This window comes from Ochlerotatus camptorhynchus, unplaced genomic scaffold (genome assembly GCF_037179485.1).
Source record: "Ochlerotatus camptorhynchus isolate MF236.1 unplaced genomic scaffold, CSIRO-AGI_Acam_v1.1 ptg000284l, whole genome shotgun sequence".
Lineage (NCBI taxonomy): Eukaryota > Metazoa > Arthropoda > Insecta > Diptera > Culicidae > Ochlerotatus > Ochlerotatus camptorhynchus.
The window spans coordinates 7895665-7920228 of record NW_027040773.1 but is presented as its reverse complement, the minus strand read 5'-3'; the positions used below and the strand labels follow the sequence as shown (position 1 = coordinate 7920228).

The 24564-nt window shown below is 39.2% G+C and overlaps 1 protein-coding gene across 1 annotated transcript in view; it reads left to right on the top strand.

Moving 5' to 3' along the window:
* Positions 1–214: 214 nt before the first annotated feature.
* Lar (tyrosine-protein phosphatase Lar) overlaps positions 215–24564 on the top strand; it is a 571867-nt gene continuing 547517 nt past the window's right edge. Inside the window, exon 1 of the mRNA XM_065228155.1 lies at positions 215–1030. The gene's annotated coding sequence lies outside the window, so the exon portion shown is untranslated. The remainder of the gene's footprint in view (positions 1031–24564) is intronic.

Here is a 24564-nt window from a genome sequence, read left to right as displayed (position 1 = left end):
AAAGTCCACCCTCCGTACGATTTGTACAACGCGCGGCAGAGCCACTCCAGTGACTCCCGCGAACCAGCCGTAGGTACAGCTTTGGCCGTGCCAAAGGTAATAAAAACAAGAGGATTACATAGTGTTCTTCCTATCGGCTGTTGCCAGTCATCGTCGCGGTTCCCTGCCCTTCCAGCCGCGTGCGGTCCCCCCAGCTTACGCCTGCTCGATTTGGGTGGGAAAGTACACCTGAATCGCCCGCCGTAAGGATATTCGTACAACGGCCAGTGCTGTTCTGAACCAAAGTGGGTGGTGTGATAGGAAGTGATTTTTCTTGGACCAAGTGAGCTTTGTGAGGGATGCAGCAGGGAGAGGTGATAATTAGATCAATTAAAAAATGAAAGCACATTATGGAAATAATTGCTGTTGTAAACTAGCCTGGTGAGTTTGTTCCTAAGTGAAGAGAGAAGAGAGTTTAAGATTAGAGGCCGGATTACCGACGTCTGGAAGAGTGTGATTGGTGTTTTGGTGAATTTGATTAAAGTGGTCGATCTAGATCGAAATTTGTTGTCTACAGTGCTCATCTGGAAACGGAATAAACCCAGGAATACAATCGTCTTGCAATGCCCATGAAGTGAAACTTGTGTATATAGTTGCAACCTACAACAACGTCTGCAAACACACAGCGGAAGAAGTTTATCGGAAGCAATTGAGAATTTAATTTGAATTTTAAACGAGTTCCACTCGGTGGTGGTGCACAGATAGAGCCTGATTGTGTGCGCTTGTGTGTTTGTTAATGCGCTCTGTGGAGGCAATATCGTCAATATGCTTGTCGTAGCATAGAGTAAGGCAAAAGTGTCCTCGCACAAGTTCGCCCCAGTGTGATTAATAGGGAATTGTGCAGTGGTGGTGTCATTTGTGTTTTCCCTTACCATTGTATCGTGTTGATGCGATTTAAGAATAGTTGTGAAAAGCATCCGATTTTCTGCTGATGCTGTTGCTGGATTGCGTGGTATTTGTACATGGATATAAACATAATTAAAAGTGAATGGTAAATATCTTTAGAACACTGCATATTAATCATGATGGATGTATAATGAATGTCGATATAAGTAGTTCCACATAAAACAAAAAACAAGCATGTTCGTAACTTGTCGGTACGATGTATATAACACCCAGTAGTACATAGGCAAACTTTTAGTGTAGAGCAACACTGACACATCTCAAAATTTACCATATTTCCGTTTTATCTGTTAAAAGCAAACAAAACCCATTTCCGGCCTATTAAGTACAACCCGCACTTAGTCTTTCTTAATCTAGCGCAGATTAGCACCAAACGGAATGTTATTATTACTAATGGCTTCCAAAATTATTTACCTTTCCGTATGTACCGTAAGATTTGATAAAGAGAAACCAATCGTTGAGATATTGTCAAAAGTCTAACACTGCTTCTTGACGCCAAACTCGGCCTACGGATTCTAAGCTCAGCCTAACGCATTAAAACGCTATTGAAACGCCAATGAATTCACTTCGGCCTATCGGATGAAGATAAAAATTGATTCGATCGGAGCGCTTCTTTTGTTTTTGTGAATAATGGGTGCAAACCTTCATATCACGCGTTCTCATTGACTTCGTTCCGTAGCTTATTAACAAAAGGATCGTACCAATCGCATAATTAACTTGTTAACTCTGAAATCATGGATTTATTTGAAGTTTTCTGCTCGATAAGCCCAAAATGGGCGATTAGGCCGAAGTAGTTCTCTACCCTAATGTCACATTGTAATCAAAGCTGCAAACTCTCATTTCGCATAACAATAATGAAATTATAAAATCTTAAGTTGTTATGGTCTCATGTTTAACTAGTAATTTGCAAGAAGAGATTGCAAAGTATGTATATGGGACGTAAAACCTGTCAATTTTGCTTTATGAGAGAAATTAGCAAGGAATCAAAAATATCTTCAAATGACAAAATGGAAAGCATTCAACGAGCCGAACGGTAATACTTTGTCAGAAATGAAAAGCAATGGTGATCTTCTTCCTTTTTCTTTATGACAAAAATGAACCTTAAGCGAACCCCACACGTATCTATATATTGACGCGAAGGGGAATTATTGACATTAATATTGATGATGTGAATACAGAAATATTGTCAATACCGATGTATTGACAATACGATTATTGTCAATAAAAGAAATCGTGTAGGGTCCACTTTACACGGTAGCTTTTATTGACAATAATTTTATTTTCAATATATTCTGTATTGACGTCAATACATCGATATTGACAATATTTCTGTATTCACATCATCAATATTATTGTCAATAATTCCTCTTCGCGTCAATATATTGATACGTGTGGGGTTCGCTAAACAGCTTCTGCAACACAGCTCGCTTGGATCGGTAGAAGAAAACGACCAAATTGTTGGCAAGCTGCTTCACGAAGTAAAGCCAAAGATGATGTGTGTTAATGAGATTTTTTTTTTTTGATATTCTTTTCTCAATTCCGATCAAGCTACGTCCTCAACCATGTACCTATATTGCAACAAAGCAGGCAAGCAATATAGCATTATCTTTCTACCACTCTGATCGAGCTGTGTTGCAGAGAGAGTTTGTCGTGGTAGTCGTAGCAAGCGTTTTATCTGTACCGTTGGTTTGGATTCACTGTCGCTGAGTGCCCAGACAACCAGAAGTCGTATAACAATGTACAGACAGTATCGTAAATTGCTACAGTTTAAGTCAAAAGCATACCTCGCATTATGTTTAAGTTAAATCGTTTGTGATGTTAAATCAACTCGTTTAAAATTAAATTAAAATATGCACGTATTTGACCTCCACTTTTGTACGTATAAGCCATTTATTTGCATTCTATACGAATTGTTTGTTTGTATATATGTTTGTATAGCACGAAAACAATTCTGAATATACGTGCATTCTGGTTGTCTGGATGAGTTAGTGATAATTGATAAAATCACTGATTGCGACGCCCAGAAAGCGAAATTGACAGGCAAAAAAACACATACTTTGTAATCTATTCTAGTAGCTTACTAATAAAAAACATGTTGATTATATTTAAGGTGATTCTTGTAGAGTCCACAAATGGCCGCCACGAAGGACATGCACTACCACTTCGAATTTTCAATTACACAAATTTCAGAAATTAGTGCCTCAATTCACCTGAAATTGCTACTTTATTTATGCTGCAATCAGATATTATATATTAACAATATGGTTCACTCTTCTATTATCCCCAAGACACAATTTTTCCCGACACTAGCGGCTCTAGTGACGCGAAAGGTGACTGGTACACTGTAAATTGAGCGCAACAAGGCTATCAAAAACAACTCACTGTTGAGCAAAATTTAATCACACGGTAAGAAAAAAAATAGTCAAAGTTAAGTTTATATCTCAAGCGCCGCCGGGATTTTCTGAGGTACAAAATCTCTGATCACGAAGGGTGGGTGTGGAAGCTGCTTTTCGGGCGTCGGTAGCATAGGTATTCAGTACGGAAAACAAATCAAGGAAAAAAAGTTTATTTCACCCAACTAGGTACTATGTGGGAAGTCAAAAGTAAGTAAAGTCCCATGTACTCAATTAATCATGTTTTGTTGTTTTTGACATCATCCACATCCAGAGGGCCAGTCACTTTCGAATATATGGGAATGGTAGGAAACCATTTGGAAATGCATGAACATTTTCAGTTTTTATTCATTATCGTCTTTATGAGCAGTTTGGCAGTTGTCACAAATGACATCAAGATGCCTAGCCGGAGTCAATTTTGTTCTGAATAGTTTTCAATCCGACAAGTAGGCTTACTCAGAGTGGGCTTTTCCGCTTTTCACGCTGCCGTTCCGCTTCCGCTGTAATTGCGTAATAAATAATAAAGCGGAATAAAACGATGCAAAATGGAAAGCAGAATCAAAACAAAACCGCAAATAAGGCTACCAGAAACTCATAATTCTAATGGTCATAGGGTTGCAAGAAGTTCAAAATAAAAATAAACCCCGTTAATATGCACGAAGTGTCACTCAGATGAGCGGGGGTAGTATTGTAGGATATTTGGACACCGCAAAAATCTCCCTTTTATACCTGCACCATTCTAAACATGCGATTATAACCATTTCCCCAGAGTTTGGGTACATTTTACTCATCGTAAAAAAAAATGGTTTACTCAGATTCTGCCAACTCCTTACTGCACATAAGAATGGGTACCGTCTACCCAGTCTTAGGGTACACAGAAAATGAAACTTACACAAAGCTTGAGTAAAACCGCAGTTCAAATTTAAGTACAACCGCAGTAAACTCAGCACGGAAAACACGATGGACGGAAAACAAATCAAGAAGTTAAATCTCTATAGTATTTAGTACTTACGACCACTATAAATTTCCAACGATTGCACATAAACACTCTCCATAGTCCAGTCCACAACACTCAACTTTATCGTTTTTGTTTTGAGCTATGATGGTTTTGACGTATGATAGAGAAAGCTTGTAAGTAGAGAAACATGTAAAAAACCTATTTACCAAATGTAAACAATGACTTTGAACGATTTCTCATGAGTCAATAATCTGGCAAACTGACACCAACATCTGAGAGATAATTTGCTCTATCAGATGATATAGGGAAAAAGTTGGCTTCGGCAATACCTTAACCTATTATCGTCAGGGGGGTAAACAACGTACTTGAGAGCTCAATTTTGGCATGTGGATACATTGTGTTTCAGAGCAACTTTTGGCCAAAGTTGAGTGCTCTAGGACTTACCCCCCTGACGATAATAGATTAAGGTATTGCCGAAGCCAACTTTTCCTCTAGTTAGTTTGAGTGGGCATGTTGCAATTCTGGAACAACTGACGTTTAAATGCTTTGCATACATTTGGCTTGTATGCTTTTGCACATGTAGCTGTACACGGTAAGAAAAAAGTACCCAAAATTAAGTTCTTTTCACTCATCTCGGCACTATAGTGCAGGAACCCAAAATTAGGTAAATCGAGTCAAAGTAGTTTTAATTTACTTGTGTGCAATTCGTATGGAATTTGCCACTAGATTTCTACCCAAAAGTAGGTTAGTTGTACCAACAATCAATACGAAACTAACGATTTTAAATTGGCTCACCACTTTAGTAGCCTATTGGTCCCAAGCAAACGATTAACGTACCCTATTCTAGTCGAAATTCTAGTACTACGCAATGTTTGTTTTTATTCGCTATGAAAGTTTGACAGATAAAATGAGGGGTTATTGGTTTTTCCTATGTTTCGAGGGGTGAATCGATTAGCTTGGGACCGAAGAGAGTACCAGAGCTGAGCCAAAAAGTTGAGCACGTTATTTCGGGACCTTCTAGTTTTAGAGTTACCTCTATGGTTGTACCCAAAAGTAGGAAAACATGATTATACGCAACGTTGGGCTCCCACACTTTACTACCCCTGTTGGGTGGTTTTGCTCCTCCGTTTTTGACAACATTAGAAGGAGAAAAGGAGACAAACTAGTCAAAAGTAGGTAAAAGTGAACTTACTTTTTACTTACCGTGTATGGAGAACGAGGTACCCAAACGCTAACTTGAAAGTACCCATTTATAAGTAAAAAAAAAGTCAATTTTGAAGAAAAGTGACTAAACTAGTATTAGTAGTTTCTTACCCATTAATGAGTAACTGTTATCCATTAATGGGTAACCGATACTCATTAATGGGTAAACATTGCTAATGTAATGGTAATTCACTTATCTTTAAAATTTATATTTTTTACCCAATAATGGGTACTTTAAAGTTAGTTAAAAATTGAGTTCACTTTCACTCATCATGTGGCTTCCACGAGGCTAGGTAAAATTAAATAAATTATGTAAACTAAATTTGAGTGAAAATTACCTAACCATCAATTAAATGCAATTGGCGTTGACAGCGACTCTGTAGCTCTTTACTCCTATGTTAAAATCCATAAGTAAACTTCAGACTATGCGTGAAACATGGCGGACTTCGTACTATCAACCGGTGGAAACTAACGATTTTAAATTGATTCACTACTTGTATAGGCTATTGGTCCCAAGCAAATCGATTAAAGTACCCTATTCTAGTCGGAATTCTAGTACTACACTATGTTTGTTTTGATTCTGTATGGAGGTTTGACATATAAAATGAGGGGTTCGTGGATTTTCCTATGTTTCGAGGGGTGCATCGATTAGGTTGGGACCAAAGATAGTACCAGAACTGAGCCAAAAACTTGAGCACATTTTTTCGGGACCTTCTGGTCTTAGAGTAACCTCTATGGTACTATCCTTTCACTTCACTGAAAAATCCCATAAGAAACTGCCAATCATTTCTAGCAGAGACCATTTTTCGACGGTGCCGTCAACGCAAACAATGGAGCACGAACGAAGGCGATGAAGCACGTAGGTTGCTATGATTTTCATCCAAAAATAAGTTAAAATTTCCCAATGGTGAAAACATGACGGTTGAGTACTTTTAACTTAAAATCGAATTCATTTTTATTTTTTTGGTTTTTGACCTTTTTTTAAACTCAAGTGTTTTTGAGTGTTTTTTTCTTACCGTGTTTATTAATCTATTACCCAAAATTGGGTTAACGATTAGTAACGTGTTGAAAGTTTTCCTCCTGTCAGTTGCCAATGTGGTATGTAAAGAGGGATGGCAGATATAATCTGCATTTTCTTTTATGTGTTTGGATTACCTCTAAGCTTATTGTACATTCAAACTATAGCAGATATCACTTTCAGTCTTGTAAGCGGTCACGGTAGTCGACACATTTTCTGTGATAATTGACTGCCCTTGCCTCCGACACTTGCAAAACAAGCTATCATAGTACACTACCAAACTAAAATGTCGTATGACAGGCTCTGTCATACGACACTGTCGCCGAAGACCGTCACGAATGTATGTATTTTAGTTTTTCTGATAATAAGAGCTGCTGATGGTGTGCTTGTGTGAGTTCTGAAAATAGCAAGCCATGATGTCCTAGTAATACTATTTCTGATCAGAAATGGTTTGATTTACACCAAATTGAGGAATTACAACGAAATCGCACATGTCATATGATAGCTATTTTGATAAAGGGTGTCCACGATGAAATTGCCACACACAAAATTGATTCGCAAAATTCGAGTTTTCATCCGATTGCCATCAAATTTTCAGGGATTGAGAAATAACTATTAAACTTCATTTTACCATTTTACTCGTATTTTATTTACAGTCCATACGCAAATGCCCGCACCTTGGCCTTAACCCCGACCATAAGATTCTGCACAACCTGTGAATCAACCGTTTTTTGCATGTAAACCCATACTTTCTTCAGTTCCTCGACTGTCTTCACTACCTTAGGTCGTTTAAGAAGGTGCTGCTTCATAATCGCCCAGTACTTCTCGATGGGGCGGAGCTCCGGAGTGTTGGGAGGGTTGAACATTTTCGGCACGAAATTGACCTTATTGTCCGCATACCACTTCAGCACGTCCTTGGAGTAGTGGCATGAGGCCAAATCCGGCCAGAAGATTGTTGGGACGTTGTGGGCCTTCAGGAGAGGAAGCAGCCGCTTCTGGAGGCACTCTTTTATGTACACCTGTCCGTTCATCGTGTCCTGGGTCACAAAATGTGCACTCCGCTTCCCGCACGTGCAGATGGCTTGCCAAACCAGGAATTTCTTCGCAAATTTGGACATCTTCTGAGTGCGGACATGCTCCGGAACGCTGAACTTATCCTTGGCCGTGAAAAACAGGTTGCCGGGGATCTGTTTGAAGTCGGCCTTCACATATGTTTCGTCGTCCATGATGCAGCATTCAACTTTCATCAGCATGTTGAGGTACAACTTCCTGGCACGGGTTTTGGCGGACTTGTTCTGCTTCTCGTCGCGATTAGGGGCCTTTTGTACCTTGAACGTTCGAAGCCCAGCCTTAGTTTTGGCCTTCTGGACAAAACTTCGGCTTAGGTGCAGCTTCTTAGCCACATCCCTAACGGAGGCGTTCGGATTTCGGTTGAAGGCCCCAACTACGCGGTTGTGATTTTTGGTGTTGTACGGAATACTTTTTCCTTCACTTCTGGGCTTCCGATCGGTGGTCAACCGTTCCTCGAACCGCTTAATCACTCGCGACACCGTGGAATTCGCGATTCCCAACGTTTTAGCGATGGAACGATGCAAGAGATCCTTGTTCTCGTGATGAATGCGGAAGATTTTATCACGCACGAGCTGTTCTTTCGACTCCATTTCCGCGAGTTTTTATCACAGGACTTTAAAACTTGCAGGATGTAAATAATGCACTATGAACTAAATCCACCCAAATTTTCATTAAATTCTACCCAACGGTTAAAAAGTTAGAGCAATTTCATAGTGTGGCAATTTCATCGTGGACACCCTTTATCACTTTCCATCGCAAGGTAAAACCTATTGCATACAATTATACGATCGATAACCAACCTCTGCAGTGTGTCGATAACTGCACTTGATTCTGCTTTGACATTTAAGCTACATTACACGAATATGATAGCCAAAGCTAACAGGCAACTTGGATTCATCTTTAAGATCTCTGATGAGTGTCGGGAGCTTACCTGCCTGGCAGCTCTATATTGTTCTCTAGTGCGATAGTCTTGGAATTTGGTGTCCGTATGAAACAGTTGAACAGATAGCGATGATCAACCCAGGTAACATTGCTAGTTTTATCGAGGTTTTAAAGCACTCTACAAGTCCAAATCATGGCCTACAGAATCCACATAAAACCAAAATTGTTACTTGGGAAGTCTGTTCATAGGAAATTCGATGGTTACGCTTTTTGACACCTTTCTTGAAATGATCCAACGAACCTTCCACCCTACGAAGATCGTTGCCAACTCCTGGTTTTTGAAACTCTTGAACGTAGGCGGAAGATTAACCAGGCAGTTTTTGCAGCAAGCGATAAGCGAAGCGAAGCGAATATTCTTATTTCATCTGACTTTTTTCAGTCTTAATGAAATCTAGGATGGGGAAAAGCCTCTTTGAGTAAACCATTCAGTTGGCTCAAAGAGGCGTAAAAATCCCATGTCTTTTCATACATATAACAATAAATAAAATTACAAATAGTCAATACACAGAATACGTTGAATACAAATGAATACAAATGACAAATATATTAAAAACTAAGTCAATAATCTAAAATAATTGAACACAACAATCTGAAAATGCGTCGCAGCTCACGCGTCGGAGGGTTGGAAACTCGGCGTAGTGTTGTAGAAGGATCATGTAATAAAAAAACAGCAGATAATACACACTTTCGAAGTAGCAGTGATTGGACAGATACTCACCGCTGTGCATTGAGGTGGCGTTGAAAAGTGGCAGCAGAAACATTGAAGTCAAATTGTCCACTAACATCGTTAAACCGAGAATACATTATCCTGATAGGATCGTGTTGCAGATAACGGCTGTTCCGGGTAGCAAGGTGCAGAAAATTACGTTGCCTCAAAGGTCTTTGCGGCGCATATACGTGCAATTCAGCAAGAATATCTGGGGCATCGATTTCATTGGTCACCTTAGCGACGAAGATGGCTTGCAAATTGGATCTTCGCTGCTCCAGATTATCGATGCCTAACAGCATACAACGATGTTCATATGGAGGAAGATTTGACGAATCACGCCAGGGTAAGTGGCGAAGAGCGAGGCGCACAAACTTTTTCTGCACCGCCTCGATACGGTCAATCCAGTTTCTGTTGTACGGGCACCATACCAGCACGGAAGATTCCAAAATAGATCGAACCAGTGCACAGAAAAGGGACTTCAGGCAGAGAGGATCACGAAATCCATCAGCAAGCTTAAACATGAAGCCGAGCTGTTTATTGGCTTTTCCAATCACGTCTTCGTAATGCGGTCGGAAAGTGAGTTCGCGGTCCAATATCACACCGAGATCCCTAACCTGATACAAGCGCTCGAGAGTTTGTCCACACATGCTGTAGTTGAAATTGATTGGTTGCCGCTTCCTGCTGAATGATATTGTGTTGCATTTGGCTATGCATAAATCGAGTAGGTTTCGCTTGCTCCAGTCCTCGAACAAATCTAATAACCTCTGCAACTCCAGGCAATCCTCAGTGCACGTGATGATCATAAAGATCTTAACATCGTCGGCATAGAATATTCGCTGTCTACGTGGCAACACAAAGGCAATGTCATTTATGAATAATGAGAAAAGCAGCGGTCCAAGATTACTCCCTTGCGGTACACCAGAAGGAATCATAAACGGCTCCGAATGTGACGAACCAATCCTTACTCTCACGGATCTTTCAGACAGATATGATCTAAAACAGCTAACAAGCGCGGAAGATACCCCCAGCTTCTCGAGTTTTTGCAACAGGATATCATGATTCACACGATCGAATGCAGCCTTGAAGTCCGTGTATACGGCGTCCACTTGTGAACCAGCGTCCATTGAGCGTATGCAGAGTGAGGTGAACTGAGTGAGGTTAGTAGTAACAGATCGTTTCGGGTAGAATCCATGCTGGGCACATGAAATGTTGTTTTTGGTGGCTTCAAAGAGAGCGTTATTTACAATTATTTCAAAAACCTTAGAGCAAGCGCTCAAGGACGTTATTCCACGGTAGTTGACGACGTTACATTTGTCACCCTTTTTGTGAATCGGTGACAGAAACGAAGTTTCCCATCCAGCAGGAAATTTTTGCTGTTAGAGAGATTGAACAGTTTTACTAACGGTGTCATCAGAGAACTCGAGCAGTTTTTCAACACAGATGAAGGAATCCCATCAGGACCGGGTGACACGGAATGTTTGAGCTTACGTAATGCATTTTCGACATGCTCCTCGCTGATCTGGAAAATTCCAAAGTCGATGCTGTCTAGCGGCGTATCACGAACAGCAGCCTCTATCTGCGATGGCGTAGCAGGCGTATTTGAGAAGACATTCTTGAAGTGTTCATCAAAGATCTCACATTTACTAGAGGCTGTGCTAGTAAATTGGTCACCGAAATACATGGACGTTGGCAATCCATCTTCCTTGCGTTTAGTACGAACAAAAGACCAGAACTGTTTGGGATGTAGACGTAAATTTCTCTGCGTACGTTCAACGTATCGAGCATACAATAAACGGTTATACCGTGTGTAGGTACTTGTTACTGGCCATTACAAAGCGATGTTTGGAATGCTGCGGACGACTCCGACTATACGTTCGAAGTGCAGATCGCCTACGGCGCTTCAACTGGCGGAGGCTCCTGTTCGTCCAAGGAGGCTTCAGTGGAGGGCGCTGAAGAGGCACGTGAGCTTCGATGACTTGACGTATCTCCGTGTTGAAAATACATACAATATCGTCCAGATCCTGATCAGAACCCAAAAATTGCCAATCGATTGATAATAGCGCATCATTCATCGAACTATAATCAGCCCGACGAAAATCGAACCGGCAGTCGTCTAAAGATGGTTCAAATGACACTGGTACCGAAATAGAAACGGTGACGTCAATAGCAGGATGTGGAGTATCGATTTCTACAAGCGATTCAGCCGCTTTGAATACGCAACAGCTTGATAACGCTGAGTCATTCACGAGTACTAAATCGAGAATCCGTGAACTGGAGTTCTTTACAGTATTGATTTGTTTCAGACCCTGGAAGCAGAAGGCATCGTACAATGCACAACTAACATTCGTTAATCTCGATGTATGGGAATCTATTGTGAGGCCACCATCCTCTGATGGTACCCAGTGCATTTCAGGATGATTATAGTCTCCAAACTGGAAAGCAAGGTCATGAGGCCTCAAGCCGGAAAGGATTGAATCAATGGAGTCAGTATGCTGCTGTATGAGCGACAGGTCGTCTCTGCAATCAGGTGGTAGATAAAGCACTCCAATGCTGACATCATAGTTCTGCAGTTTGATTTTGATCCAAAGCTGCTTGAGAGCATTACTTATTGGAGCTGGATCAATACAGTAACACAATTTAGAAGAGAAGGCTATCAATGCACCTCCACCACGAGTTTTTCGACTGTTCAAAGAGCTACGATCTGTCCTGAACAGTCGTAAGAGTCGTTGAATAATTGAGTAGACAAGATGCAATCGTTCAGCCAAGTCTCAGTTAGCACGATAACATCATATTCCGAGTCAGTTGTAGCTAAGAAGAAAGAATCGTCCTTTGTCCGAAGTCCTCGTGCTTTCTGATAGTATATGCGTAGCTCGGAAGTTGTTGAGGAAGGATTGTCACAAACTTCTCGTCCGTTCTTTGGCAGAATGCATTGAATTTGAGTGGGTGTTGCGTCGAAATCCAAATGTTGATCACGAGGAGAATCACCGAGAAAGCACGCAAAGCCAGAATGGGAGACCCTCGCTCTATCTCCGACCACAGGACCGGAACGACTTTGACGGCAGGATACCACAGATGACTGGCAGGAAACGGCGATTGGCTCGACTGGGTCAGAGTGAACGAGGGCTCCCAAGATACCTTGTTGCATGCGTTCCGGATGAATGATCGTCGTAGTACTCGAATAGACATTTTCCTCATTGCTGCATGAAGGGTCTTGGCTATGTTGCAAGAAGGGTCTTGGCTATGAAGCGCTGGAACACGGAAACTGATCAGGAAGGGAATTTTCATGAACACGTGTATACTTGCCTGCACAAGAAGGTTGGGAGACCCCGTCACCGATCTCAACAACAGGGCCAGAACGACTACGATGGCAGGAATCAGCAAACGCGACTGTGTTGAGTGGCTTAAGGGCTCCCATGATACGACAGGCAATGCTTTCTGGTTTGATGAATCTGGCGATGGTGCCCATATGCGACGTCGGAGATCCATGAGAACGATGTGCACCATCCTCTGACGACAGCAGTTGGTGAAGGTGTTGGCATTCATAACGGGAGTCAGGAGCATAAAATACATGTGCTAGAACATGAAGAATTATGAGGCGGTGAAGTGTTACACAGGGGCGCATACTTGCCTGCAGAAGGATGTTGGAAACCCCCAATGCCAGCCACGACCACAGGACCAGAACGGCAATGATGGCAGGAAACAGGAAGCAGGACTGGGTCGGAAGGATTAGGGGCTTCCATAGGGCGACAGGCAGTGCGTTCTGGTTTAGATGTCCTCAAATTCGTATCTAATTCGCATCCAGTGGTTTCAGCTCGTGGGGTTGATCCGAACCTTGACTCCTTATTCTGGTTATCCTGGTAAAGTTTTTTGTCCGGTCGTCGCTGAACTCACGGAAATTTACGTTCTCAGGCCAAGAGTCAGCAGCTAGTGCCAAGTCCCGATGCATTTTATCAATGCCGATCTTAAATGTCACGAATCGAAGATTCGAGATATCGGCATTTTTTCGAACCAACTTCACTACCTTGAGTACTTCATCTTCGCGCAACGAAAGACACTCGCGTGCCAGTGTTGCGATGTCATCTTCTGTAGTGCTAGGTGCGAATGCAGGCAAATACACCCACAGTAGGTCATCCTCGAGAGGCACGTATCTGACAGAGTTACAGGCAGTAGATTTCGTTCCTTTAATTGTGCTCGGTCTTTCAGTGGCAGTATCATCCGTTCGACGTCGCTTAGCCGAACCCGGTTTAAGATTGCCGTTCAGTTGCTTTTGCTATCGGTTTGGTCCAAGAGGAGTTAAAGGATCAGGTTGCTTGCTGTCCACTTTCGTAGACAATTCCTTGACCGTGGAATTCAAAAACGCTATATCCTTTTTCATCGCGTTCAACGAATCCGTGATTCCCGCATAATTGCCATCATAATGGGTGACAATGTTGCAGAAATGTCCATTCGCAAATAAGTTAGCGCAGTCATCACACATCCAGAATACGTTCTTCTCATGCAAACCAAGTTGGTATTTGAGCTCGTAATCCACTTCCACGCAAATAGCGTGAAAAACGTTTCCACAGGAGCCACGGCAGGTAATTAAATCCGAATTAGCAATCGTCTTCTGGCAGTGTGTGCAGACCATGATTACTGAGCTAGGGATTAAATACGCCTTTCAGTAGACTTCACGCCAAACAATATAGTGCTATGAAAGCGTGATAGTGTCAGTACTGGACAACAGATGGCGCTGGATCACGAAAAATCGACGTGGGATGAGAGATAGAAATGACGTATCTTAGCAGCACAAAGCAAAACAACACAGCCACTATGCAGATATCACTACACAAATTTCACTCGAGATACGACAGGTATTAATGAACTTTCACTGTTTTGACGATATTAAACACAAAAGCTAACAAAAATGGTTTATAACCATAGTCAAACTTCACAAAGTGATTAATTAATCGTTAAAATGTAGCAGCGAGAAAACTTTGCATCCGATACAAACAACGCAGTGTTGATTCCTGTATCCTATATTCCTATATCAAACATAAACAGTTTTTATCAAACATAACCAGTTTTAAACAGTTTAAACACAACAGTTCAGTTGGAAAGGGTTGCATTAATTCAGTAGCTAAGTAGAATTATTTAGAGTTGTTTGGTGGATTATTTTAAATTAAGCGTTTTTCATGGACGCTACCTTTTTAGTTGTGCATGAGGTGATTTCGATGGAACAATGATATTGTGTAACACACAGTCATTATCCTTACAACATAATTATCATCTTCACTATAGATTAAACAATCCTGAACTTTGATTAAATATGCAAGAAAATGTTATCTTTTCTAACGCTGCATGGATAATCATCAATACAAATCTTTAAACAAATTACTCTTGAACATCCCCCGTCCTACATATCCCACCTGGTATATGGATGGCCACTAACGAAAAAAATAACCTGTCTTAATCAATTTTCTTTTTAAATACCCGAGTAAAACATCTTAGAAATGGTTTCTTTGAGTTTTAACGAAACAAACCTGATTTTTCATTATTTTTTTTAGTGGTGTTTGTCCTGGGTAATGAATTTAGCTAGTTTCCGATAATAACAGCTGGTTAACATATTTGTGCGTGACGCTGAGAAAAAGCTAATAGAAGTTCAGACGCTGCTTAGATTGACGAGAGTACGTAATTTCCGCTAGTACTTTGAACCTAAAGGATGTACCGCTTAAAATCCGCACCCACAAAATTCATTCTCAAAATTAGAGTTTTTATCCGATTATCACCAAATTTTCAGGGAGTAAAAAAAAAACAATTCAATTTAGTTTAGGCATTATTCATTTAATATATTTCGCCTTTATATCCGAATGCACGAACCTTGACCATAAGGTTCTGCACGACCTCAGCATCGACGGTTTTTTTTGCATATTAACCCCTGCTTTCTTCATTTCTTCTACATTCTTCACCACTTTAGGTCGTTTTAGATGGTGTTCCTTCATATTGGCCCAGTATTTTTCTATTGGGCGCAGCTCCGCCGTGTTTGGGGGGTTCAGATCTTCCGGCCCGAAATCGACATCATTCGCCTTATCCCACTCTAGCACGTCCTTCGTGTAGTGGCATGAGGCCAGATTCCGCCAGAAGATCGTCGGACCGTCGTGAGCCTTCAGGAAATGGATAAAAGTTGCTTTTAAAGACACTCTTCCAAATACACCTGTCGATTCATGGTGCTTGCGGTAACGAAAGGTGTACTCCAATTTCCGCAAGAACAAATTAAGAACTTTTTGGCGGTCTTCGACATGTTTGGTGTCCGAAGGTTCTCGGGAACATCACACTTATCCTTGGCAGTCACATACAGGTTTTCTGGAATCTGGTTGCAGTCCACCTTCACATATGTCTCGTCATCCATTACGCAGCAGTGTGGTTTCGTTAACTTCTGGTCGTACAACTACCGAGCACGGCTTTTTGCGACCGTATTCTGTTTCTCGTCACGATTTGGAGACTTCTGAACCTTAAACGTACGTAGTCCAGCTCGAGTTTTGGTATTCTGCACGAAAGTCTTGCTCACATGCAATTTTTCAGCCACATCTCGAACTGAGGCGTTCGGTTTCCGTATAAAGGCCCCAACCACGCGTTTGTTATCGTTCTCGTTGACCTGACGGCTTTTTTCCGGATCTTTGCATCCGATCAACAGTCATACGTTCTTCAAACCGTTTTATGATACCAGACACCGTGGAATTCGCGATTCCCAACTTTTTTTTTCCCGATGGCACGAACCGACAGATCCTTACTCTCAAACAGGCTTGCAATTGCTCATTACAGCTAAAATGCTATTTTTCGTTATTATGAAACAATTGGATACTATAATGACAATTTTTATTTGTTAGATACAAGAAGAGGTGATAAAGTTTGTATATGACATATAAAATTTGTCAATTTTGCTTTCAGAAGGTCACAACTAGCGATTTTATGATCGCTGATTGCTCGCTCATCGCGTTGCTCATCGTTACAGCTAATCGTTAGTTGTGACCTTCTGAAAGCAAAGTTGACAAATTTTATATGTCATATACAAACTTTACCACCTCTTCTTGCATCTTACATATAAAAATTGTCATTATAGTATCCCATTATTTCATAATAACGAAAAATAGCATTTTAGATGTAACGAGCAATTGCAAGCCTGCTCGTAAAGTATTCACAGAGTGTAAACAATACACATTAAACTATGTCTACGCAAAATTTCAATTAATTTTACCCAACGGATCCGAAGTTAGAGTAATTTGGGTGTGTGCGGATTTTAAACGGCACACTCTTTACTAAAAGAATATTCTATTAAAAAATAACATTTTTTTACATTCCGCCTTTCTTTGTTTATTTTAAATTCAAATGTATTATTTAGAAATGCCGAAAATGAAAGTGATTTTTTTTTTAACATATACCACTGTATCATATCTTGGTGTCATTAGTGACAGGTTCTTTTGCATGGTTTGACGGATTTGGTCATCAATGGCTGGTCAGACCACTCAGGAAGTGTGCATGGAGAAACCCGGATGGAAGAAAATCTTCATTGTTGTTTGGCACTGGAGATTCTGAACCATGGAATCTAAAATAGGGTAGAAGTTTAAAACATAAATAATACTCAATTACTTTTAGAACTGGACGTCGTTTCTAACCGTACCATCTTTATTGTCTACAATATGTACACGCAATCTATCAACAACTGTTCCTCCGCCTTTCCCTTCGGATTTCATCCAAATCGAATCTCATGAGAATTCAAAAACATGTTCTATCCCTAATAAAAAATAACCATAAACGAACGATAATCCAAATCATTGAACTATTCCACAAATTGTTTGGATGATACCCAGAACACGTCGTTAAGCAAATTAACCATACAATTTTTATTAGGGATGGTAGGTATGCCAAGTACTCAGGACCACCTTCTGACATGGACCAAACCCATCTTAAGGTCCGTTTAGACTATCTGATTGCTTGGTCTGATTTTTACCGCTGCCATAATGGTAAATCTGGTCGATTCTACTTTCGACACACTTTGTCGAGCCTCCGTCCCTTTTTATGGCACAGAACTATTGGTCCATATTTGATCAAACCCCTCTGTTTGCTGGTGTTCACACTGCTTGTACATGTCGAAAGAACTGTCAAATAAGATTTCAAAACAAAACTGTACTACCACGATCTCGACCAGCTCTGAACTTTTCTGAAATTCTTAAAATTTCTTTAAAATTTTGCAAAGTTTTCTGATGGGCAGAAATAAACCCTGAAGTTCAATAAAATTCATAGTAGATCTCCGAATTTAACTAAAATTCTGTAAATTTCTTTGTAGATTCTTGGATGTATCTGAAATTCTTTGAAATTTCCCAAAGGTCTACAAATTACGTGTAAATATTTGAACTTCCCTGAAGTTAAAAAAATGTTTCTGAAAATTTACAGATTTCTCTGAAGTTGTGTATATACTTCTAAAGATCGGCGAACTTTCCCGAAGTTCTGTGAGTTTTGCTGAATTTTTGCAATTTTGTCTAAAAATGTTCGTCTGAAGTTCTTCAGATCAATCTATTTCCAACTTCCATAGAGTTCTGCAAAATCTTGAACTTTCGTACTTTGCTGAGATTTGTGTTTGAAATTTGAGTAATTTTCTGAAATTTAACGAATTTCGCTGAAGATCTAGGGGAATTTACGTATTCTCGGCAACCTAAGCAGCGACCTTCTTTCTATAGCCTTTTTCTATAAGGAACGCACACATATTCAGTATTGGTTTGTTTACAATCTTTTGCTGCCAGCTGTTCTAACAATTTCAGTCGAAAGAATTGTCAGAAACTGTTTTCAAACGCTTTTACAAAGCTCCAATCTTCTCTAGTGAGAGCGAGTATTGTCGGCAACCAGTTTTTCTTCGGCAACCGTTCCATTTGAACTGCATGTAAATCTGCTGTTCTATTATCGGCAACTCGAAATCAGCTACAATTTTTAGTGCGTGTGTTGCATTTCAAGAAAACCTTGCTAGATTGCTTTTTCTCAGTGGTAAAAATATAGTCAAATTGAAGCTGAAAGCATAAAGAATCGTTTGCATGCATTCAGCGAAGTGTTTTCGTAAGAAAATCCAGTGAAAATAGTGTTTCAATTTGGGTTGCCGAAAATAGTTTAGCATGCCGAAGCCGTCATTTCCCCTACTTCTATTCTCAAGATGTACGAATTACCTTGAGACTCAATAAATTTCTCAGCAGATTCGCAAACTTCTTTGAAGTTTTGTAAATTTCTCTGAAGGCTCTCGGGCTTTCCTGAAGATCAGAAAATGTCCCGGAATTTTCTAAACTATCTATAGTTCTCAAAAGTTATCTGAAAATATGTGAGCTTCTTGAAGTTTAGATAAATGTTTCTCTCAAGATCTACAAATTTTCTTTAAATGGTATTAATATTTTTAAAAAAATCGCTGAACTTATCTGAAGTTCTACAAATTTCACTGAAGATTAGCAAAATTTCGCTAAAGATTCTTTAAATGTATCAGAAAATCGGCACACTTTCTTGAAGGTTTTCAAATTTATTTGAAGATCTATGGCCATTATTGTGATTTTTCACAAGTTCTGTTTATTTATTTATTTCAAAGTTCTGTAGCTTTGTTTTGAAGATCTACGAATTTTTCTGAAGTTTAAATTTTTTTCAGTAGATTTCCAAACTTGTGTGAAATTCTTTAATTTACACTGTAGATTCTTGGACTTGTCTGCGAATTCCCCTACATATTTGCAAAATTTCGCTTATAGTTATACAAATTGATCTGCAAATATTTTAGCTTCCTTGAAGTTTTGCAAATTTATTTGAACATTTTTCAGAAGATATACGATCTCTTGTGAATTTTTCTGAATTTCTGCAAATTTCTTTTAATTTCTGTATTTTTTTAAAAGATTTGTAATTCTGTTCTCAAGATCTACGAATCATCCTGAAGCTCAAAAAATTTCTCGGTAAATCTCCCAACTAACATTTTCAGCTTTGTAAGCCAACTTTTCCAGCTTTGTGCTGTAACGTAGCTGAAAAGAAGCTGCAGATACAGCTACAAGCAAAAGCTAGCAAAATAGTTTTGAAGAGCGTTTACTCAACTTTCTCACAACCATTATTCAATTTGTCAGTCGCCCTGAATAACATCAGCCAATAAACGCTAATGTCACTTGCATGCACATATTTATCAACTTTCAACTAGTAGCTGCAAAACAAAGTTAATAAAGTGAATTTATTACTAATTTGTTGGCTTCTACACAATCAACAACTCTTGCTGCAAAACATAAACATCAAAAGTGCATTTTCAACAACTAAGCAACCTGTACTCAGCTAATAAACTGTGTTGGCGCTACTTTGGAAGCATTTTCACAGTCTACTAGGCTTGTTTTTAGACGTGTGCAGTTTTACAGCTTTTACTCTGCTCTTTTATAACTAGTCGAGAAAAGAGATTCATGTGCACTATTATAAAGCCTCTACTCAGCGATTTTGTTGTAGAAGGGAATGTTGATTTGTTTACATAAGTTCAAAGTGTTGGCGTAGCACAGTTGGTAGTGTCAAGGTTTGCCAATGAGGTCGTCTCGAGTTCGATTCCAGGTTCCGGTGCAGGGTAAATAATTTGGTGATGATTTGTAACTAATTTCGATTAATTTGATTCACAGCAAAATAAACTCAATAAATTCCTTAATAAAAAAGCGTAAACAGTATTTAACCCGGCTTCAAGAGAAAGCTTGTGTAGTGATTATTGGACAATCGGGAAAAGGTTGAATAAGCGCCTTTCAAGTTCACACACAACTTAACAGTAGGATAACAGCTGTATAGAAGCGTTAATGGATATGCAATAAGAGCTTATCCCGACCGTTCCAACAGCCATAAGTAGCTGACTAAGTTCGCCAGATTTGCTTGTATAGAGGTTGAGTAAAGGTTTCCTCATATCGTATAACGTTTGAATACAGCTTGAGACTGTATAAATGAAATGAGTAAAGCATTTACATTGTGAAAATTGTTAGTTGGGTCTGCAAACTTTTCTGAAGTTTTATAATTTTCTGTTAGCTGTGTAACTTGGTCATTTTCTTAAACAAGCCTGATAGGACTAGGAATTTTAAATAATAATTAAAAATTTCAAATGAACTCAGGTTAGAAAGACGCATCTGTGTCACTTAAAAAATGTATACATGTAAACCACACATATTAAAAAAATAATATCGTTTAAAGTGAAAACAAAAATCACGATCAAAGCCATTACGGCATGTTTCAGCCAATAAATAATGAAAAATAAAATAAAATAAAAATCAGCCAAATCATACACAGTATAAAATTCAATAGTGATATCGGTATACCTTGCTGCTGGATGCCATCAAAACACAAATCAAGCGTTCTTTTGATGTTCAAATCCATAGAATTTTAGAAAAAAATCAATATTTTCTCCTCACTTGCTGCTATTTTGCTGAATGAGTCTAATGAAAATTAAACACAAACCTATTTCGTTCGACAAATCAAAAGTCAAAAATAATCGAGCAGTTTGCTCGAATCAGACCATCAAACCAGATAGTCTAAATGTACCTTTACGACACCTCAAATCACATGAGAATTCAAAAGCAAGTTGATTGGTCGTCATATCGAGTACCATCGAATTTTTGGTAATACATTGCACACCCAATAAACAATTCAGAGTCACTAATAAGCATATGTATTGAATAAATGCTGTATAAAAGTGTACAATGCTGAATTAAACGAGTTGTTGAATTATGTGCTGAAAAAGCTTATTGAGATCGATAGATGCACATTTATTCCACTGTTTGCTCTCATCTGATTAATTAACTTATTAAAAGCTGTAAAAGCGTTAAATGCCTTCCTAATTCAACACCAGAAGTTTGATCTAATAACAAACTGAATAAGAGAAATCTGTACATACATTGACACTTTAATTCGACTGTTTTCAATTGATTTTATAACATGCTTTATTAGACGTCTAATAAATGTTCTATGGCTCCATTATTAGATTGCATTGCATTGCTTTACAATCTTGCTGAATAAAGGTGAATACAGTCAGCATAATAGCTCTTATACCACTATGCGTCCATGTTGAAATCACATGATTTGTAAATGCTTTATAAACGACGTATTAGATTCATTATTCGACAACACTGGTTCAGTCTAACAACAAGACGAAATCAGTAGAGTAGTGGTTACCGTTTCCGCTTTCCAAGTAGAAGGTTGTCAGTTCAATCCCAAGCTCAACCCTTTTTTTATTTGCGTTCTACGTCTAATTAATTTAAATAGTAATGATCGATCACATGACTCACGACAATGAATGAATTGATCTAGTTTAAAATTTAACCGAGCATCCTTTCTTTTGACTTGGAGAGGTGAAGAGGTAACATTTAAAACAACGATTAATGAATTAATCATTCCCTCAGGGCCTTGAAGGAGCTAGAGTTGCGATCGGGAGTGCTGATAGGTATTTACTTTCAAGCAAGCTTTTATTGATTATTGAGTTGCCCATATGATGAATTCTAGGATAGCTTAGATGACAAAGCATGCGGCTGGTTATCGGAAGGAAGGTACATGATTCGAATCCCATGCAACGACATGTATAAGTATTTAATAAATTTTCTAATATATGTGTGGTGCTAGCCACGTCAGAAATAATGAAAACAATCACTTATGACACACCTTTCCCTGTCCCCGTACCCCCAGGCATAGAAAATCATTTACATTCATTTCATGCATTCATTTACATTCATTTGCCTCTAACTTTTTTCATCAACAGCATTCCGCAAAATGATATATTGAGCTTTAGTAAGTTTTGTTATTAGCTACAAGTTTTGCCCATAAATCAAATCTGTATCTCTTATGCATCACGAATTAGAGCGGGCAGAACTTGTTACTGTTTTTCAGTGAATGTATTTTACATTTTACATTTACAAAACAGTAGTGGATTCTGTTCGCTCGGGTTTGTCATGCATAGAGATACGGATTTGAAGTGCTGACAAAAGTTAAAGCTAATAACAAAACCTACAAAAACTTCATACATAATTTTGCGGAATTCTGTTGATGTTAAATGTTAGGGGCAAATGAATGTAAATGAATGCACGAAATGAATGCAAATGATTTTCCATGCCCGCCCGTACCTCTTATTTTCCGGTTAATTTTCCCACAGTTGAATGATAGTTTAATAAATATATAATAATGTCTAAATCAAAGTTACTTCACATGAGAATCAAGCGTATACAGAGTATCACTGTTTTAAGGAAGCAGTGATGTCTAATAAACGCTGAATAATCAAAATTTTTATCGTATAAACTCTGTTACAACTCATATAAGTCGAATAACAGCTTCTCGACATACTTTATACAACACCTAGTAGTTCAATGTTGTGGTTGAATAAATTCTCCAGATTTGTGTGAACAAAGCCTGAACAGAAGTTATTATTAAAAATAATACAAGTACTATTAAGCATGCAGTTGAATAAAATGGCCAAGAAGTCGTTTCTTCAATAGACGATTGTTTGTTGGGCAGTGGGGCGCAGCCGGTCGTAATTGAATTTTGTTTTTTGTTTTATTATTTCTGTAATATTCTTTTCAGATTCTCAGATAGATTTTAGCCTCAAATACAATATTTCAGGCTAATCCAAGAAAAATTGAATGTTGTGAATAGCGGTATCGATGAAAATTTGTTGAAAACCTGATTAATTTTGACCAAGGCATGAAACTTTGATCTTTCAAGAAATTCATTCCATCATTTCAATGACATAGCCATAGCCGGCGCCGGTGGTGTAGTGGTAAGCGTGACTGCTTTCTCACCGCAATGGGTCTGGGTTCAATCCTAGCCGAGGTCGGTGGGATTTTTCTGAGGCATAAAAATCTCTGGTCACGTCTTCCTTCGGAAGGGAAGTAAAGCCGTTGGTCCCGGCCCATGTGTGTTTGAATGGGTGCGATATCCTACGCAGGTGTGAAAGCTGCCTTCCTGCACATTCGATTGCCGTCAATGGATGACAATCGATGTTCGTCGGTGATTGGCACTAGATTGCGGAACAGAGACCGACATTAAATAAAGAAAAGAAGAAGATTTCAATGACATTATTTCTGCTCATCCTTAATGAACAAAACTGTAATTTTGAACAATAAAATATTTTAAAATCCGTTATAAGCTTGGTTTACATTAAGCCATATATTACTTAATCCACGGGGGTAGATCGCATCAATGTTTCTAATAAAGAGGTTAGAATGACTGCTTCCATCTTCTTCTTCTTTCCTTTATTTAACGTCGGTCTCTGTTCCGCAATCTAGTGCCAATCACCGACGGACATCGAATGCCATCCATTGACGGCAATCGAATGTGCAGGAAGGCAGCTTCCACACCTGCGTAGGATATCGCACCCATTCAAACACACATGGGCCGGAACCAAAGGCTTTACTTCCCTTCCGAAGGAAGACGTGACCAGAGATTTTTATGCCTCAGAAAAATCCCACCGACCTCGGCTGGGATTGAACCCAGACCCATCGGGGTGTTAGAAAGCAATCACGCTTACCACTACACCACCGGCGCCAGCTTAGAATGACTGCAACAGACTGCTCTTTTTAGCTTTTAGCACTGCGATGCAAGTGTGAAAGTTTAAGCTGTTTTGTTCTGTCGTTATCCGTCAGTTTTACCAACAATCAATACGAAACTATCGATTTTAAATTGGCTCACTACTTGACTAGCCTATTGGTCCCAAGCAAACGATTAACGTACCCCATTCTAGTCGAAATTCTAGTACTACGCAATGTTTGTTTTGATTCGCTATGAAAGTTTGACAGATAAAATGAAGGGTGATTGGTTTTTCCTATGTTTCGAGGGGTGAATCGATTAGCTTGGGACCGAAGAGAGTACCAGATCTGAACCAAAAAGTTGAGCAGGTTATTTCGGGACCTTCTAGTCTTAGAGTTACCTCTATGGTATTACCGCTGTCAATATGACTAAAAGATTGTTCAACAATGTCAAAATCATGTGAGCTACGGTGTATCTATATGTGGTTGACAGGAATAGAGTCCCCCTGATTAAATCATTATTTCATATTGAACATAATGTTTAGACATCTATGACTAAACTGCACCCAATTTCATCAATATGGGGTTTTCAAGAGCTTTATAAATATTTAGACCATATTTTGCTCAAGTTTGTGCTTCTATGTTAACATTGAATATTTTCATGAATATCGATGTTTTCGGTTATGTTTAGTATCCACCATAGGGGTTATATTTTGTCTTGATCTAGCATTGAAAATAATTAATGATATTTAAACAAATCTAGACAACGACCCAGAAAAATATGCCATCAATATTTTCAACTTTCCATGATATTTGCA